The sequence below is a fragment of the Aquarana catesbeiana genome, linkage group LG06 (assembly GCF_042186555.1).
Source record: "Aquarana catesbeiana isolate 2022-GZ linkage group LG06, ASM4218655v1, whole genome shotgun sequence".
Lineage (NCBI taxonomy): Eukaryota > Metazoa > Chordata > Amphibia > Anura > Ranidae > Aquarana > Aquarana catesbeiana.
The window spans coordinates 385,966,760-385,980,880 of record NC_133329.1 but is presented as its reverse complement, the minus strand read 5'-3'; the positions used below and the strand labels follow the sequence as shown (position 1 = coordinate 385,980,880).

General features: G+C 44.1%; 1 protein-coding gene across 3 annotated transcripts in view; it reads left to right on the top strand.

Moving 5' to 3' along the window:
• The window catches only part of ZRANB3 (zinc finger RANBP2-type containing 3), a 471,114-nt gene that overhangs the window by 296,796 nt on the left and 160,197 nt on the right, over nt 1-14,121 (top strand). The gene's annotated exons all lie outside the window — the stretch shown is intronic.

Below are 14,121 nucleotides of genomic sequence, written 5' to 3'. Positions count from 1 at the left end.
TAAAATTATGTTCTTTCCACTTTTGAATGGTGGTGAGCCCCAACAGTGCTCACTGGAACATTCAGGCGTTTAGAAATCCTTCTGTAACCAATTCCATCAGTATGTTTTGCAACAATTAGGTTGCGAAGGTCTTGAGAGAGCTCCTTGCTCTTACCCATCTTGAGATGTTTCTTGTGTGACACCTTGGTAATGAGAGACACCTTTTTATAGGCATCAGATAAGCCTGAACCAGCTAATATTAATTTGCACTGACAAGGGGCAGGATTGCTGTCTAACTAATGATAGATTTCAGCTGGTAAATAAACAGTAAGTTAGAATCCTGCTAAACATTAAATATGAAGTCCATAGGTGTATGGATTATAATCATCTGTGCAAATATGTCCGCAAGCAATGTGATAATAGGTCAATCTCCTTAATGGCAGGGTCCATTATCCATCACCAAAAACCGCAGTGAATTCACCACCAGCTGTAGAAATTGCTTACCAGCTCCTGTAGACCCCTTTTTACAGGGGGTCGGTGTGCGCCTGTTGTTTAAAACCCTGTTTCTCCACACTTCTGATGGGTTCTTTTTTGTTTGGTCATGCTCCAGGCTACCTGTTGATTGAAGTTGGTCTCTTTTTGGTGCCAAGTCCCTTTCCTACTCATTGAGTGACATCGGCAATGTGGAGAAAGACCCCGGCTGGGTTTTAAACCACAGGTGCACACGACCCCCTTTGTCTGAAATCACATTGTCTGATTTTTGAAAGAATTTATTTGCAAATTATGGTGGAAAATAAGTATTTGGTCAATATCAAAAGTTCATCTCAATACTTTGTGATATAAATCCATTGTTGGCAATGACAGAGGTCAAACGTTTTCTGTAAGTATTCACAAGGTTGTCACACACTGTTGCTGGTATGTTGGTCCATTCCTCCATGCAGATCACCTCTAGAGCAGTGATGTTTTGGGGCTGTCGCTGGGCAACACAGACTTTCAACTCCCTCCAAAGGTTTTCTATGGGGTTGAGATCTGGAGACTGGCTAGGCCACTCCAGGACCTTGAAATGCTTCTTACGAAGCCACTCCTTCGTTGCCCGGGCGGTGTGTTTGGGATCATTGTCATGCTGAAAGACCCAGCCACATTTCATCTTCAATGCCCTTGCTGATGGGAGGAGGTTTGCACTCAAAATCTCATGATACATGGCCCCATTCATTCTTTCATGTACACGGATCAGTCGTCCTGTTCCCTTTGCAGAGAAACAGCCCCAAAGCATGATGTTGCCACCCCCATGCTTCACAGTAGGTATGGTGTTCTTTGATTGCAACTCAGCATTCTCTCTCCTCCAAACACGATGAGTTGTGTTTCTACCAAACAGTTCTACTTTGGTTTCATCTGACCATATGACATTCTCCCAATCCTCTTCTGGATCATCCAAAACATGTCTGGCACTGCAGGATCTGAGTCCCTGGCGGCATAGTGTGTTACTGATGGTAGACTTTGTTACGTTGGTCCCAGCTCTCTGCAGGTCATTCACTAGGTCCCCCCGTGTGGTTCTGGGATTTTTGCTTACCGTTCTTGTGATCATTTTGACCCCACAGGGTGAGATCTTGCGTGGAGCCCCAGATCGAGGGAGATTATCAGTGGTCTTGTATGTCTTCCATTTTCTAATTATTGCTCCCACAGTTGATTTCTTCACACCAAGCTGCTTGCCTATTGCAGATTCAGTCTTCCCAGCCTGGTGCAGTGCAATTTTTGTTTCTGGTGTCCTTCGACAGCTCTTTGGTCTTCACCATAGTGGAGTTTGGAGTGTAACTGTTTGAGGTTGTGGACAGGTGTCTTTTATACTGATAACAAGTTCAAACAGTTGCCATTAATACAGGTAATGAGTGGAGGACAGAGGAGCCTCTTAGAAGATACAGGTCTGTGAGAGCCAGAAATCTTGCTTGTTTGTAGGTGACCAAATGCTTATTTTCCACCATAATTTACAAATAAATTCTTTCAAAAATCAGACAATGTGATTGTCTGGATTTGTTTCCACATTTTGTCTCTCATAGTTGAGGTATACCTATGATGACAATTACAGGCCTCTCTCATCTTTTTAAGTGGGAGAACTTGCACAATTGGTGACTGACTAAATACTTTTTTGCCCCACTGTACCTATTTTACCTGCTGTATGCATCTATTCATAATTACTACTGTATGTTTCCTCAGTCATAAATATCCCATCCAGCACCTCCTAGCATCCTGTGCATTAGTATATTTAACCCTATTTTATGCCAGGGAGTTACAAATATTACCATACTCGATCTTGGATTCTAAGAAATTACTTATATACTGTTGACTAGTTAGGTGGAAGACTAGGTATCTGTAACTCTTGACGTTTTTTTTGGATGAACTCTGCTTCTTCAGAAGAGTAACTGAAGACAAAAATGAACTAGAGCTAGTAGGCCTGGTAAAAAATTGTATAAATATCATGCATAAGTAAATATAAAATGATATTGTATGTATATACCTATGTCATTTTTACATTTAAATATTCAAGATACTTATACAAAAGGGTATCATATACATAGCAGAGTCACTAGGTGTTCTTTAACCGCTTGCCGGCCAGCACACACCGATGTATGTCGGCAGAATGGCACTGGCAGGCAAAAGGGCGTACAGGTATGTCCCCTTTAAGAAGCAGTGTCGCGAGCGTGTCCGAGTCCGCCGCGGTCACCGTGACCACAGGTCCCGCGGACTTGATGTCCGCCGGGTGCCTGTGATCGTGTCATGGAGAGGAACAATGGGGAAATGCTTATGTAAACAAAGCATTCCCCGTTCTGTCTAGTGACAGGACAGTGATCTACTTCTCTGTGATCGAGAGCAGTGATCACTGACCTGTGTGTTCAAACCCAGCCCCCTCACAGTTAGAATCACTCCCTAGGACACACTTAACCACTTCACTGCCCCCTAGTGGTTAATCCCTTCACTGCCAGTGTCATTTACACAGTAATCAATGCATTTTTAATCGCACTGATCGCTGTATAAAGTGGTCCCAAAAATGTCCGATGTGTGCGCCATAATGTCGCTGTCCCGATAAAAATCGCAGATCGCCGCCTTTAATAATAAAAAAATCAAAATGCCATTAAACTATCCCCTATTTTGTAGATGCTATAAATTTTGCGCAAACCAATCAATATACGCTTATTGCAATTTTTTTTTACCAAAAATATGTAGAAAAATACATATCGGCTGAGGAAAAATTATTTTTTTTATATATGTTTTTGGGGGATATTTATTATAGCAAAAAGTAAAAAATACTGCGTTTTTTTTTCAAAATTGTCGCTTTTTTTTGTTTATAGCGTAAAAAATAAAAACCACAGAGGCGATCAAATACCATCAAAAGAAAGCTCTATTTGTGGGAAAAAAAGAATGTCAATTTTGTTTGGGTACAGCGTCGCACGACCGCGCAATTGCCAATTAAAGCGACGCAGTGCCGAATCGCAAAAAAAACCCCACTCTGGTCTTTTGGGCAGCCAAATGATCCAGGGCTGAAGTGGTTAAATGAGAGCTGCAGCTTCAAAAATATTGAAATCACGGTAAAGCTGGTATAAGATTTTTAGCAATTGGGTTTACATGCCCTTTTAAGGTGACCTTTGGCTCTTTGACACTCCAACTTAGTAAAGCTAAATGAAGGATAAACAGTTAAATATACATAAGCCAAGTTGAGACAGACTCTCTAAACTGCTGTATGTGATTGAATATTGCTATCAAAAAGATGTTTCTGCTGTGTAATATTCTGTTTATTAAGTTTAGGACTAAGGGAGGAAGAAAGGAAATTTGATAATATAACGATTACTGTGCCTGGAGACCTAATGAGATGCAAGATTGCTGAGAGCCCAATTGGTTACTACCAGAATTTTTTATGGTTTTGCTGTGTACATTGCGTTGTTGCGGTAATAAGTGCTTTTAAGTGAATGGGAGATTGTTATAACTTTTCACATAACTTTTGCATTCTATATTTGCTTTGTTTTTTTGGCTATAAACTTAGAATAGTGCGGCTTCCAGATATTCAGTACTCAATAACTCAGCCTTTGTTCGTTAGTGCACACAAGGAAATCACACTATTGTGAGAATGGAATTACTCCTGATCTCCCCCCCCCCATCCTTTTATGCCACCCTATAGTTTGTCAGACAATGACACCGCCTTAGCTTGCGAAGGTCGTTTTTCTCTCCTCATCATCTGGCATTGATTCATTCATCCTTTTCTTTCCCGTTATCGTGGGCTTGAAAGGTTTCTGACGATTCGCTTTGGTATGCAACGCACCTTTTTTTTTTATGTAGCTGGTAGGATGGGAAATGTATTTTCAGCTGACGGCCTGCTGAACACGAGGTGATCACCAGCTTGTAGACAAGCCATCAGTTTTGACATGAAAAGATGGGGGCCGGTCAGCTCGAGCTTCTGCCGTCTCCGTTTTTGCCTAATCCTTATTTGACATCTCTGCTTATTTGGAATTGTCAAATTAATGGCAGGATTTTCACATTATACATAACAAGGTCATAGATTACAAAATCAAAGGTGTTTGGGTGAAACCTTAAATTTGCAGGATTTGGAAATAGAAAATGTTTGTGGCAAGCTCAAGTAGTTAGATGGCATTATATGAAATAGCTGCAGACCTGAATTACTGTCATATGCAAATGCTACAGAATATTTTTCTCTTCATTCAATTTTTAATAGCCGATTCAAGTATGTTCTCTTATGTAATATGACAGGCCTACAATACACCATTATTCATTATTTGGCCGGGCCCCCCCAGTCCCCCCCAGTCCCCCCAACCTCCCCTCTTATCACTGCACATATGCGCCTAAATACGGGACGAAACCGGCGACGCATCTGTGCACACATGGGGGGAGGGGGGTTTCACCGCACATGCGCAGGCACCCCTGAGATCCAGGACCCTTGTACCTTTGTCATCTTTAGCCATGATAGAGAAAGTTCCTGTCTGCGTACAGGTATGCCACAAGTCTCTGGTGGTTTCTGAAGCCCTGCGGCACGTCCTGTGTGGGCAGGAAATCCAGTGGTGCGCTTGCCCTATCAGTGCGGGGGGGGGTGCAATACCATTCCCTGGGTAGGCGACAAAGACAGAAGTCGGAGAAGAAGCCAGATGCAAAGTAGTTGCCAAAATCTATGGAGGGTGATTATTCTGGTTTTCCATGTCCAATGCACAAAAGCAGGAATCGGGTGCAGAAAAATGTCAGCAGATGATCTGGACTGAGGAGTCCAATGTAAAAAATTTGGCTGTAGCAGGAGGCAGTTTGTTGGCCGACGGGCTGGAGAGTGGTACAATAATGAGTGGCTGCAGGCAACTGTGAAGCATGGTGGAGGCTCCTTACAAGTTTCAATCTGCATTTCTGTAATTGAAGTTGGATATTTGGTCAGGATCCATGGTGTCCTCAATGCTGAGAAAATACAGGCAGATATTTATCCATCAGGCCATACCATCAGGGAGGTGTGTTATTGGCCCTAAATTTATTCTGCAGCAGGACCACGACTCCAAACATGCAGCCAATGTCATTAAGAACTATCTTCAGTGTAAAGAAGAACAAGGAGTCCTGGATTTAGCCTCCACAGAGCCCTGATCTCACCATCATGGAGTCTGTCTGGTATTACATGAAGAGACAGAAGGATTTGAGGCATCTTGCATCCACAGAAGATCTGTTCTTAGTTCTCCAAGATGTTTGGAACAACCTACCTGCCAAGTTCCTTCAAAAACAGTGTGCAAGTGTACTATTAATATGTCCATTTATGAACGCATTCTTCATTTACAGCATTTTTTTCACACCTGCCTAAAACCTTTGCACAGTGCTGTGTGTGTTATACATACAGTGTCTTGAAAAAGTATTCATACTCCTTGACATTTTCCACATTTTGTCATGTCACAACCAAAAACATAAATGCATTTTATTGGGATTTTATGTGATAGACCAACACAAAGTGGCACATAATTGTGAAGTGGAAGTCTTTTTTGGGGATGTCTCTAACAGCTTTGCACATCTAGAGAGTGACATTTTTGCCCATTCTTCTTTACAAAATAGCTCAAGCTCTGTCAGATTGGATGGAGAGCGTCTGTGAACAGCATTTTTCAAGTCTTGCCACAGATTCTCAATTGGATTTAGGTCTGGACTTTGACTGGGCCATTCTAAAACATGAATATGCTTTGATCTAAACCAGGGGTCTTCAAACTGCGGCCCTCCAGGTGTTCAGGAACTACAATTCCCATCATGCCTAGTCATGTCTGTGAATGTCAGAGTTTTACAATGCCTCAGGGGATGTGTAGTTCTGCAACAGCTGGAGGGCCGTAGTTTGAGGATCCCTGATCTAAACCATTCCATTGTAGCTCTGGCTGTATGTTTAGGGTCATTGTCCTGCTGGAAGGTGAACCTCTCTGCCCCAGTCTCAAGTCTTTTGCAGACTCTTACAGGTTTTCTTCTAAGATTTCCCTGTATTTCGCTCCATCCATCTTCCCATCAACTCTGACCAGCTTCTCTGTCCCTGCTGAAGAAAAGCATCCCCACAACATGATGCTGCCGCCACCATGTTTCACAGTGGGGATGGTGTGTTCAGGGCGATGTGCAGTGCTAGTTTTCTGCCACACACAGCGTTTTGCTTTTAGGCCAAAAAGTTAAATTTTGATCTCATCTCACCAGAGCACCTTCTTCCACATGTTTGCTGTGTCCCCCACATGGCTTCTTGCAAACTGCAAACAGACTTCTTATGGCTTTCTTTCAACAATGGCTTTCTTCTTGCCACTCTTTCATAAAGACCGGATTTGTGGAGTGCACGACTAATAGTTGTCCTGTGGATCTCTGCATCTCCTCCAGATTTACCATGGGCCTCTTGGCTGCTTCTCTGATTAATACTCTCCCTGTCAGTTTAGTTGGACGGCCATGTCTTGGTAGGTTTGCAGTTGTGCCATACTGCATTTTCGGATGATGGATTGAACAGAGCTCTGTGAGATGTTCAAAGCTTGGGATATTTTTTTATAACCTAACCCTACTTTATTCTTCTCCACAACTTTATCCCTGTCCTGTCTGGTGTGTTCCTTGACCTTCATGATGCTGTTTGTTCACTAAGGTTCTCTAAAAAAAACTTCACAGAACAGCTGTATTTATACTGAGATTAAATTACACACAGGTGGACTCTATTGACTAATTAGGTGGCTTCTGAAGGTAGTTGGTTCCACTAGATTTTAGTTTTGGGTATCGAAGTAAAGGGGGCTGAATACAAATGCCCCCCACTCGTTTCACATATTTATTTGTAAAACATTTTGAAGACCATTTATCCTTTTCCTTCCACTTCACAATTATGTGCCACTTTGTGTTGGTCTATCATATAAAATCCCAATAAAATACCTTTATGTTTTTGGTTGTAACATGACAAAATGTGGAAAATTTCGAAGGGTTTGAATACTTTTTCAAGGCACTGTATATACACAGTGTTTGTATGTATATGTACAGTATCTCACAAAAGTGAGTACACCCCTCACATTTTTGTAAATATTTTATTATATCTATAAATGACACTTTGCTACAATGTAAAGTAGTGAGTGTACAGCTTGTATAACAGTGTACATTTGCTGTCCCCTCAAAATAACTCAACACACAGCCATTAATGTCTAAACCGCTGGGAACAGAAGTGAGTACACCAATAAGTGAAAATGTATACATTGGGCCCAATTAGCCATTTTCCCTCCCCAGTGTCATGTGACTCATTAGTGTTACAAGGTCTCAGGTGTGAATGGGGAGCAGGTGTGTTTAAATTTGGTGTTATCGCTCTCACTCTCTCATGCTCATCACTGGAAGTTTAATATTGCTCATGGCAAAGAACCCTCTGAGGATCTGAAAAAAAGAATTGTTGCTCTACATAAAGATGGCCTAGGCTATAAGAAGATTGCCAAGACCCTGAAACTGAGCTGCAGCACGGTGGCCAAGATCATACAGCGGTATAACAGGACAGGTTCCACTCAGAACAGGCCTCGCCATGGTCGACCAAAGAAGTTGAGTGCACGTGCTCAACGTCATATCCAGAGGTTGTCTTTGGGAAGTAGATGTATGAGTGCTGCCAGCATTGCTGCAGAGGTTTAAGGGGTGGGGGGTCAGCATGTCAGTGCTCAGACCATACGACGCACACTGCATCAAATTGGTCTGCATAACTGTCATCCCAGAAGGAAGCCTCTTCTAAAGATGATGCACAAGAAAGTCCACAAACAGTTTGCTGAAAACAAGCAGACTAAGGACATGGATTACTGGAACCATGTCCTGTGGTCTGATGAGACCAAGATAAACTTATCTGGTTCAGATTGTGTCAAGCGTGTGTGGTGACAACCAGGTGAGGAGTACAAAGACAAGTGTGTCTTGCTTACAGTCAAGCATGGTGGTGGGAGTGTCATGGTCTGGGGGTGCATGAGTGCTGCCGACACTGGGGAGCTACAGTTCATTGAGGGAACCATGAATGCCAACATGTACTGTGACATACTGAAGCAGAGCATGATCCCCTCCCTTCAGAGACTGGGCCACAGGGCAGTATTCCAACATGATAACGACCCCAAACACACCTCCAAGATGACCACTGCCTTGCTAAAAAAGCTGAGGATAAAGGGGATGGACTGGCCAAGCATGTCTCCAGACCTAAACCCTATTGAGCATCTGTGGGACATCCTCAAACGGAAGGTGGAGGAGCGCAAGGTCTCTAACATCCACCAGCTCCGTGAGGTCATCATGGAGGAGTGGAAGAGGACTCCAGTGGCAATCTGCGAAGCTCTGGTGAACTCCATGCTCAAGAGGGTTAAGGCAGTGCTGGAAAAATAATGGTGGCCACACAAAATATTGACACTTTGGGTCCAATTTGGACATTTTTTCTTAGGGGTGTACTCACTTTAGTTGCCAGCGGTTTAGACATTAATGGCTGTGTGTTGAGTTATTTTGAGGGGACAGCAAATTTACACTGTTATACAAGCTGTACACTCACTACTTTACATTGTAGCAAAGTGTCATTTCTTGTGTCAGTGTTGTCACATGTAAAGATATCATAAAATATTTGCAAAAATGTGAGGGATGTACTCACTTTTGTGATATACTGTGTGTGTGTGTGTGTGTGTGTATATATATATATATCTCTCACTCTCTCTCTCTCTCTCTCTCTCTCTCTCTATATATATATATACACACCGATATACACACATTTTCACGCAACTTTTATTAATAAACTGATCTGCCGGTTCTAGTGAGGTTGCTTTGCTCACTGTGAGATGACATCATCAGTCACTTGTAGGTGGGAGGAAGCATTTTCAATCCTCTCTTCCTGAATGATCAAACTGCAAGACTGTAACTAGCAAATCACAAGGTGAGTGGATGTAGCGGCTGCTGATCTGCGTTAGATATTTGTGAACACAAGTACTAGGTTTTACATGATTGTGTCAGCTGTGAGCTGGCATCTTAGTCCTGGAAGTAGCTGGTTGACCCCCCTGGATGATGGCTGAACATACTGTAGATGGCGCCATCTTTCTGGAGAGAAAAGCAGATGAAGGCATTGCCAGGGCAAGTATTATCTCAGTGGGAGGTAATAAATATCTGAAAGTGCTACATTTACTCCATATTTAGCATGCATGGACTTAACATGACAAACTATCAGATGGTAGGTCCACTTTGAGTTATTCATTGCAAACCAGCAATTATAATTCTATACTTTTCTGTAGAAATGTTGCTTGGCAAAGCCTAGCTAAGAGGCCAGAGTTTGAGGATGAATTTCAGGCATCCCCAGCAATGTCCTTCGCTGCGGGGAGCTTTTCATCTTCGGTGAGATGAGAGGGAGGGATGTGGAGAGAGTGCAGTGTTCCTTATTACAACATTGGAACTGATTATTTTATTATAGTAAAGACGGATCCTCCCAGTTAGAACTCCCTTCCAGAAAGTGCTCTGGCCTGACAAGTCTTAGTATGTATATAAGAAAACTAGGCTAGAACCTCCAATGATAACTTTTCCAAAAATCGAAAGTTTTCCAGTTGAAAATGTTTTTTTTTGTTTTTTTTGATTGAAATTTTTTTTTTTCTTTTAACCAATCCAACATTTCACTTTTAAAAGCCTTGCAACCACTCTGTACAGATCAATTCATATAAAATATTTGAGATCACTAAAGGTTCTTTTTTTTTTTTTTTCTTCTTTTTTCTATTTTCCTAAGACAAATGTGCATACTAGATTCTTTCAAAAATTATGTCGTTGCTCCACCCACTTTGCTAGTTCAAAATGTTTCCCACACTTATGTACTTATGCACACAGGATGTTTCAAAAACGCCAGCGCTAAAAAACGCCAGCGCTAAAAACGCCATTTTTTCGCGTTTAGCCACATTTTTACAATTAGCGGTATTGCACGTTTTTTGGCGTTATCGCTTTTGTGTGTTTTTTCATTAAAAACACTCTATAATGTAAAGACGCCTAAAAAAACGTCAAACGCGGCTTGACGCATTTAGCCCCGTTTTTTGGCTATTTTTCATTTTTACAGCTCGTTTTTACTGCTCCTGGAAGCACAGGCTGTTTTTTTTCTACTTGGCCCTCTTATGCCTCCAAACGCTTCTGACAGTTGGTGTGCATGGACACATAGGCTAACACAGAAAAAAAAAAACAAACGCACCGAACAGCAGCTGTAAAAACGTCCTGTGTGCATGAGCCCTTAAAGCGGACCTTCAGTCATCTTTCAGCTTTCCTTCTATTAAATCTTCTGCCCTTGTTGTTGTTTTAACTTTGGATCGTAAAACATTTTTTTCCTGCCAGTAAATACCTTATACAGCCAACTTCCTGTTTCTTGTCTGGTCATTAGCCTAGGTTTATGACATCATGTACAGCTCTCTCTCTCGTGAGAGTTTTCCAGGAAGGGAGGGGTGGTGGGTCATATGGGAGCTGCAGAGCTGGAGGTGTGCCTCTGTGTAAATCCAGGAAGTGAACAGGCAGCAGCTTCAGCTGCCCACAGTTAAAATGGCCTCTGCCAGACTTGGTGGAGGGAGATTTCTGCAGAATATTTGGCAAGTACATAATCACAGTATATGTGAAATAATATGCAAAGTGGTTGGAAGGAAGCTTCAGAATGGCAAAGATGTTTTTGTTTTTTTTTTTTTTTTTTTTTTTTACAAATTATGTGAGCAGACTGCAGTTCCTCTATAAGTGGGAGAAAAAAAGTTTTATTTTTTCCCCAATTGCTATTTCTTTTCACTGATTCATACCTACTTGGCTGTGACATTTTGAGTATGAGCAACAGTCACAAGCAAATGTTAAAATGAAATATTTTCAATCAATACTTGACAAGAGCTTTTCATGCAGTAGTCATCTAAATAATCTAGTAACATTAAAGTGGTTCGAAAGTTTAACAATTCTTTTTACCTTAGTTCAGGGGAATCTCCCCACTAACTGCCCCCCTAGACAATTATCTGAGTCCTGTCAGCGATCCAGTGCTCTCCGCCCTGCAGGATCCTGTGCCGTTCTTCCTGCAGGATCCAGTGCTCTCCAGCCTGCAGGATCCAGTGCCGTCCGCCCTGCAGGATCCTGTGCCGTCCTCCCTGCAGGATCCTGTACCGTCTGCCCTGCAGGATCCTGTGCTGTCCGCCCTGCACAATCCAGTGTCGTCCGCCCTGCACAATCCGGTGCCGTCCTTCCTGCAGGATCCGGTGCCGTCCTTCTTGCAGGATCCGGTGCCGTCCTCCCTGCAGGATCCTGTGCCGTCCTCCCTGCAGGATCCTGTGCCGTCCTCCCTGCAGGATCCTGTGCCGTCCTCCCTGCAGGATCCTGTGCCGTCCTCCCTGCAGGATCCTGTGCCGTCCACCCTTCAGGATCCGGTGCCGTCCTCCCTGCAGGATCCGGTGCCGTCCTCCGTGCAGGATCCGGTGCCGTCCTCCCTGCAGGATCCGGTGCCGTCCTCCCTGCAGGATCCGGTGCCGTCCTCCCTGCAGGATCCGGTGCCGTCCTCCCTTCAGGATCCGGTGCCGTCCTTTCTGCTGTCATTCAAACCGTGTGAGAAGGGAGTGGGGCGTGGCCAAGCTGCACTGTGTTTTCCATTGGTGCATCCACAGGAATAAGTAGAAGAGAACGCCGATAGGCGACACCAGTATTGGTGGAAGGAGACCACTTTGTGCAATACCATTGCACAGAGCAGGTAAGTTTAACATCTTGTAGTTTATTCATTCACAGATCTCTGAAAAAATATCATGGCTGTGCGGGTGGAATCCTGCACAGCTGTGCCGATTTAAATGTGGCTGCGGGGGAGAGGAGCCCCTGCCCACTGTCACAGGGAAGGGGAGACTAAGGGGAGAGGTGATTAGGCTCAGGTGATACACAGAGATGAAACAAATCCTCCTACATAAATTGTACCTGTTTATCTGCAGTCTTCTCTCCTATTTGCTCTTTCAAAGTCCAGAATTCATAAAGCTTGTCTGAGCTGTCAGAAAATAGGGGGCATGGAGCTGAAATTACATTCTGCAGAGCTCAGTGAGGAGAGCCAAGAGCTGATTTGAGGGAAGAGACCCCCCCCCCCTTCCCCCTTCACACAGTTTGCAGGATCAGACCTGAGGCTGTCCATCACAGGCTGTGTGCTGGAGCTTCCTCCCCTTTATCTTAATGTCAGGAAAACTTGTCAGAAGTGACTGATGCAAATAGCAAAGGAACGAGGCAGCAGAGAGAAATAACACTTGGTGCTCTGGATTGAGACAAGTACACACTATACAGGGATGTGCTTTGTTCATATTTCATGTCTTAAAGTTTACAGCCACTTTAAAGACAGGTTTTTGACATGTTTAAAAGGTGAACCAATCCTTTAAAGCAGGGGTCCCCAACCCCCGGACTGTGGACCTGTACCGGTTCGTGGCCTGTTGATGACTGGACCACACAGCAGGAGGAGCAGCAACCGTGGTCAGGGCAGGGCTATCACAGACTGTGGTCACCACTCATGTCCTGCTGTGTGGCCATGCCTGTGTCTCCTCTTTACCCTGCTGGTGATTTCATCCTGTTAGCAGAGTAGGGGGTGGGAGGAGCTGGAGATCTGCACAGAGAGATGGAGTCTTCTCCACATGTGGGTAATCACCTTTCTTGTTAATATAATATAAGTTAAGTTAATATAAGTTGGGCAGCTCCCACCCTCCATCCAGATCTTCAGCTTCTCCTGCCCCCTGTCCTGCTGGGGAGGGAGAGGACACACAGGCTGAATCCTGCCTCTGCCCTGCCCAAGGCAGGACTGCACATAGAAGGCAGAGAGTAAAAAGGGACTGTGATTAGAGAGAAAAAGGACTGCACTGTAATGTAAAGGGGGGCTGTGATGTGAAGGGACTGCACTGTGATATAAAGGGGACTGCACTGTAAAGGGGCACTATATAAAGGGGGGCTGTAGTGTGAAGGGGACTGCACTGTAAAGGTAGGCTGTGATGTGGAGGGAACTGCACTGTGATATAAAGGGGACTGCACTTGTAAAGGGGCACTATATAAAGGGGGGCTGTAATGTGAAGGGGACTGCACTGTAAAGGGGGGCTGTGATGTGAAGGGGACTGCACTGTAAAGGGGGGCAGTGATGTTAAGGGGACTGCACTGTAAAGGGGGGCTGTGATGTGAAGGGGATTGCACTGTAAAGGGGGGCTGTGCACACTGATATAAAGAGGGGTTGTGGTGTAAAGCGGACTGCACTGTAAAGGGCCACTATGTAAGGGGGGGCTGTGATGTCAAGGGGACTGCACTGTAATGTAAAAGGGGGCTGTGATATGAAGGGGACTGCATTGTAAAGGGGGGCTGTGATTTGAAGGGGACTGCACTGTAAAGGGGGGCTGTGATGTGGACTGCACTGTAAAGGGGGGCTGTGATTTGAAGGGGACTGCACTGTAAAGGGGGGGCTGTGATGTGGACTGCTCTGTAAAGGGGGGCTGTGATGTGGACTGCACTGTAAAGGGGGGCTGTGATTTGAAGGGAACTGCTCTGTAAAGGGGGGCTGTGATGTGGACTGCACTTAAAGGGGGGCTGTGATGTGAAGAGGACTGCACTGTGATATAAAGGGAACTGCACTGTAAAGGGGCACTAGGTAAGGGGGGACTGTGATGTCAAGGGGACTGCACTGTAATGTAAAGTGGGCTGTGA